Below are 5,181 nucleotides of genomic sequence, written 5' to 3' on the forward strand. Positions count from 1 at the left end.
CTTACTTTGTCATTTTCACTATGCAAAATTCTCAGTTCTGCTCTGCGAGTTTTCTTGGCGCCTCTGCTCCTCGCTCCGGCGCGGATTCTTCTGATGCCTCCGACCTTTCTGCTCCTCTATTCGTTGGTATGATTGTGAGGGTGTCCAGTTGTTACTACTCCTCTCTGTAAATCGATTAACTTACTGTTTCTCTGATTATTTTCTGCTGCAACAAAGTTTGTTTTCACTCTGTCAACTCACCTCGGTTATTATGGCAGGGTTCTCTCGGTTCGAGCTCCAGCGAGTCGCTCCGCCTCAATCCGGGTTTCAAGGTAAGTTAGGGTTCTATGTTAAACCCTGCTTCTCCACATCTTTCAGAGTCTAACAGATCCGCTCCTCTGCTCTTCAGGTTATGGCGTTGGTCGTTTGCAATGCCTCTCTTCAAACTCAGGTAAAAATCCAATGCGGTTGCCTATGTTCGTCTACAGATATTTCTTATCGTTTCCCTTGTCTCAAACGCTGACCCATGTCTATATGTTTATGCAGGTTGCTTGGGCGGTTGGCCGCCGTGGCTCGTGCTCCCTGTGCGTTTTGGATGCAGCCCAAAACCCCTTCCAACTTGGTGTAACGGGTAGGGTCTTGTCCAGCTCGGGCCTGCTTGTTAAATTTGTAAACAGTCTGAGGGTTTGTGCATTAAATGAGCTCGGCTCTGTTGCTAGTTTTGTAAACAATCTGTAGTTTTCTGTATTTAATGAACTCGGCTCCGTTTGCTGAATGTGCAAGCACTCTGTGGGGTTTTCTGTATCTGTAAACGAACTTTATTATTTGTTTCCTTTTTCCTGAGGACCGTTATATATATGGTGACTGTCGTTTTTGACCTGAAATCGACCTGGTTCGTCTTGTTGCTGTGATTCCGTGGGTTTGTTAATCGATGTTCTTGTTTTCTTACAATGACTTCAATGGTAAAGGAACAGTACTTACTGAGCGTTCTTGTGGTGCGTTTCTTTTGTGCATAAGGGTTTCATTAAATAAACCTTTTGTAGACTGTGTATCCAGCATTTATAAATCTAATGGAAAACAGTTAAGTTTGATATGCTTGTACCTGGTTTGATGTGATATCGATTGTCGTTAGTTTTCTCTTCTCTGCGTGGGATGTGTTATGCTCTTAACCTGCAAATCAATACCCAAGCGAAGAAAATATACCGAGAACACAAAATATGCGAAGAAAATATACCCATAACACAGAATAGCAATGATTTTATTATTCAGAGAGAAATGTTCACAGGCCTCTTCGAGGGGGCAACCTCCAATAGAGCAGAGCTCGATTACAAAACAAGACACAATGCTCCTCGCAGGGAGTCTCTATCCTTTATATATGACTCATACATGCAATACCACGAGCCAATATCGTGGGTTTTATTAATACCATCTATCTAATACTACCGCCTATTTACCATCTATCTAATACTTCCGCCCATTTGCAACTAACTGTGGTCCCGTTATTAATTGCGGGTTAACCACTTACAAATATTAATATGGGCTTTATTGACTCTTGACTATGACTTGATCCCAAGACATAAATAAGGGGGTTAGGGTGGGACCCTAACATGCCCCCCCCCCTTAAGACTAGCCTTGTCCTCAAGGCTGAAGCTGCGGAAACTGCTGAAGAATAGTGGCTGGTTCCCAAGTTGCATCTTCCGGAGAGGTGTCTTTCCATTTGACGAGGACCTCCTTAATCATGCGGCCGCGCAGGTGCTTGTCTCTTGTGTCTAGAACCTGTTCAGGTTGAAGCCAGATGGACCCTTCTTCGTCCAATTCAGGTAGACTGGTTTGAACTCGGCAATTGTTCCCAATCACTTTCTTGAGGCACGATACATGGAAAACTGGGTGGATTTTTGCTGCAGGTGGCAAAGCCAACTTGTAAGCCACTTCTCCAATGCGCTGAAGTACTTGGTATGGTCCATAGAATTTTGGGGAGAGCTTTTGACAACCCTTGTCTTTGAGTGATGTTTGCTTATATGGTTGCAGCCTCAAAAAGACCTGATCCCCTTCTTGAAATTGGCGCTCCGAGCGATGTTGGTCAGCCTGTTGCTTCATACGGTTCTGAGCTTGATGAAGATTCTCGCGCAGATGGGCAAGCATGGTTGCTCGGTGTTGTAGGAGTTGATCCACGGCTTGTACTTTGGAGCACCCCGTGAGATAAGAAGTAGGGGAAGGCGGAAGTTGTCCATAGACTGCTTCATAGGGAGTCATTTTGGTGGTGGCATGATAGTTGGTGTTATACCACCACTCCGCCAGAGGTAACCACTGTACCCAAAGGTGTTGCTTTTCTGAAGTGAAACACCTAAGGTAGGTTTCTAGACATTTGTTGACGGCTTCGGTTTGACCATCTGTTTGCGGATGATATGAAGTACTGAGTTTGAGTTGAGTGCCTTGTATTCTGAAGAGCTCCTGCCAAAAATTACTGGTGAAGATTGGGTCACGGTCTGATACAATAGAAGTGGGCATGCCATGCAATTTGAAGATCTGATCCATGAAAGTTTGAGCAACCAAGGTTGGTGTAAATGGGTGGGGTAGTGCACAGAAATGAGCATACTTCGATAGTCGGTCCACAACCACCATGATGACTGACTTGTTCCCAGACTTTGGAAGACCTGTAATGAAATCCATGGAAACCTCTGTCCAAATTAACGCCGGAATGGGCAATGGTTGTAATGTGCCTGGTGTGTTGACAGTTTCCCCTTTGTGGCGTTGATAGACGTCACATTCTGCTACGAAAGTAAGGATGTCCTGTTTCATGCCGGTCCAAAAAAATGATCTTCTGGTGCGAGCATACGTCTTCTGAAAGCCCGAATGTCCTGCAATGGGAGATGAGTGCAATTCTGCCAAAATGCGACTTTTGAGGGTGGATGTAGGTGATATTACGACTCTGTCCTTGTAGCGAAGAATATCATTCTGCCACGAGTAGCCCTTGCTGGAATTAGGATTTGCCTGCAATTGAGAAATGAGTTGGGAGAGCCCTGGATGTGAAAACCATTCCCTGCGAGCCTCTTCAATCCAGTCTGGAATGGGGAGGGAAATTGCGAGCAGAGTACTTTCCTCCTCAAATTGGCGCGACAATGCATCTGCTACCCTGTTGTCTTTCCCTTTCTTGTAAATGATCTCATAATCATATCCCAACATTTTGGCTAACCATTTATTTTGTTGGGGGGAAGAGAGGCGTTGCTCCAAAAAATATTTAAGACTGTGATGATCTGTGCGGATTTGGAAACGTCGCCCCAACAAGTAAGGTCTCCAGGTCTCGACTGCATGTAAGATGGCCATCATTTCCTTCTCGTAGGTAGATTGGCCCAGATTCTTCCCACTTAGTTGTTGGCTGGTGAAGGCCAATGGTCGCCCTTCCTACATTAAGACCGCTCCAATACCTATTCCCGAAGCATCACATTCAATGACAAATGATTTGGTGAAGTCCGGTAGTGCTAAGACAGGAGTGGAACACATGGCGGTTTTTAGAGCGGTAAATGCCTGTTGTGCTTCCTCATTCCAGAAGAAGGAATTTTTCTTTAGGAGTTGCGTTAGGGGCTTCGCTATGCGGCCATAGTTGTGGACAAATTTACGATAATAGCCTGTGAGACCCAAAAATCCTCTCAAGCTTTTCAAGGTCTTAGGTTGAGGCCATTCTTGCATGGCCTGGATCTTTTTGGGGTCCACCTTGACACCTTCGCGCCCCACAATGTGGCCCAAATACTCAACTTCTTCCATGCCAAACGAACACTTAGACATCTTGACAAATAATTTATGTGTTCGGAGTAGTTTCAAGAGTAGATCTACATGCTGAAGATGTGCTGCCCAAGTGCCACTATAGATGAGGATGTCATCGAAGAAGACAAGGACAAATTTTCTAAGATATGGTTTGAGGAGGTGATTCATAAGGCTCTGAAAAGTAGAGGGGGCATTACAAAGACCAAATGGCATGACGAGGAACTCGTAATGGCCTTCATGAGTTCTGAAAGCTGTCTTGGGAATGTCGACTTCCTTCATGCGAATTTGGTGATAGCCTGAGCGAAGATCCAACTTAGTGAAGAATTGAGCCCCATTGAGTTCGTCCAGCAAATCGTCAACCACTGGGATGGGAAATTTATCTTTGACTGTTAACTTATTGAGGGCCCTGAAGTCGGGACACATCCGCCACTCCCCATCTTTCTTGAGGACCATGACCACTGGGGATGAATAAGGACTAATGCTGGGACGAATGACACCTGCTTCCAACAATTCCTTGATGATTTTTTCTATTTCATTCTTTTGGGTGAACGGATATCTGTATGGCCGCACATTTGGGGGTTGGGCCCCTGGAACCAATGTGATGCTATGATCATGTTCCCCTCGCGAGGGTGGAAGCTCATGAGGCTTGTCAAAGACCGTCCGATGTTTATTCAAAATCTGTTGCATCTGAGGATGAACTGGCGGAGAGATGGTGTCTACTACCTGGATGGCATTAAATTGAGCTACCACTCCATGATGGCCTTTTTTTAACAATTTTTCCATTCTATGCGAGCTGATGATAGAGGGGGCTCCTGCCTGAAGTCCACGGAGGGTATGTGTGGAGTTGTTCTGCTTAAAACTCATATATAACTCCTGGAAATCCATTGTCATTGGCCCAAGGGTGCGGAGCCATTCAGCACCTAGGACAATGTCGCATCCCCCCATGTGTATGGCAAACATGTGGGTTTTCAACTGATAATCCCCCATTTGAAGTTTGACATTTTCACAACGGCCTTCACATTTCATTGTGCCCCCATCTGCAATTTGGACCTGGAAGTTAGAGACTGCCCGTACATAACAATGCGCTGCTTCGGCGATTTTTTGATGGATGAAATTATGGGTACTTCCACTATCAATCAAGACTATTACTGGGCGATGTTTAAGAAAACCCCTGATTTTGAGAGTTTGAGGGGAAGAGATTCCTGCCAACGCATTGAGCGAAATAACTGGGTCCTCAGATACAATCTCCTTTTGGTTGTCTTCTTCGATCGCCTTCGGTTCCTCAAGAGGTGGATCTTCCTCGGTGGAGCAGTAGTCAGTGGCATCTATTTGAAAAAACTTGGGCTCCTTGCATTTATGCCCAGGGGAATATTTTTCATCACAGTAGTAACATAGTCCTTGCTTTCTTCTCTCGGCCATTTCTTGAGGGGACACCTTTTG

General features: G+C 45.2%; 1 long non-coding RNA gene across 2 annotated transcripts; it reads left to right on the forward strand.

The window, feature by feature from the left end:
- The first annotated feature begins 216 nt into the window (after nt 1-216).
- Nucleotides 217-806, forward strand: LOC149147806 (uncharacterized). Of its 2 annotated transcripts, XR_016263733.1 has the most exons (3): nt 217-311; nt 389-430; nt 526-806. It is a non-coding gene; the product is annotated as an uncharacterized LOC149147806 (long non-coding RNA). The 2 variants fall into 2 exon arrangements; XR_016263732.1 differs by having other exon boundaries at nt 237-430; nt 526-804.
- The last annotated feature ends 4,375 nt before the right edge of the window (nt 807-5,181 follow it).

This window comes from Pinus tabuliformis, chromosome 9, assembly GCF_031772625.1.
Source record: "Pinus tabuliformis cultivar Carrire ecotype Pingquan chromosome 9, CPIR1, whole genome shotgun sequence".
Lineage (NCBI taxonomy): Eukaryota > Viridiplantae > Streptophyta > Pinopsida > Pinales > Pinaceae > Pinus > Pinus tabuliformis.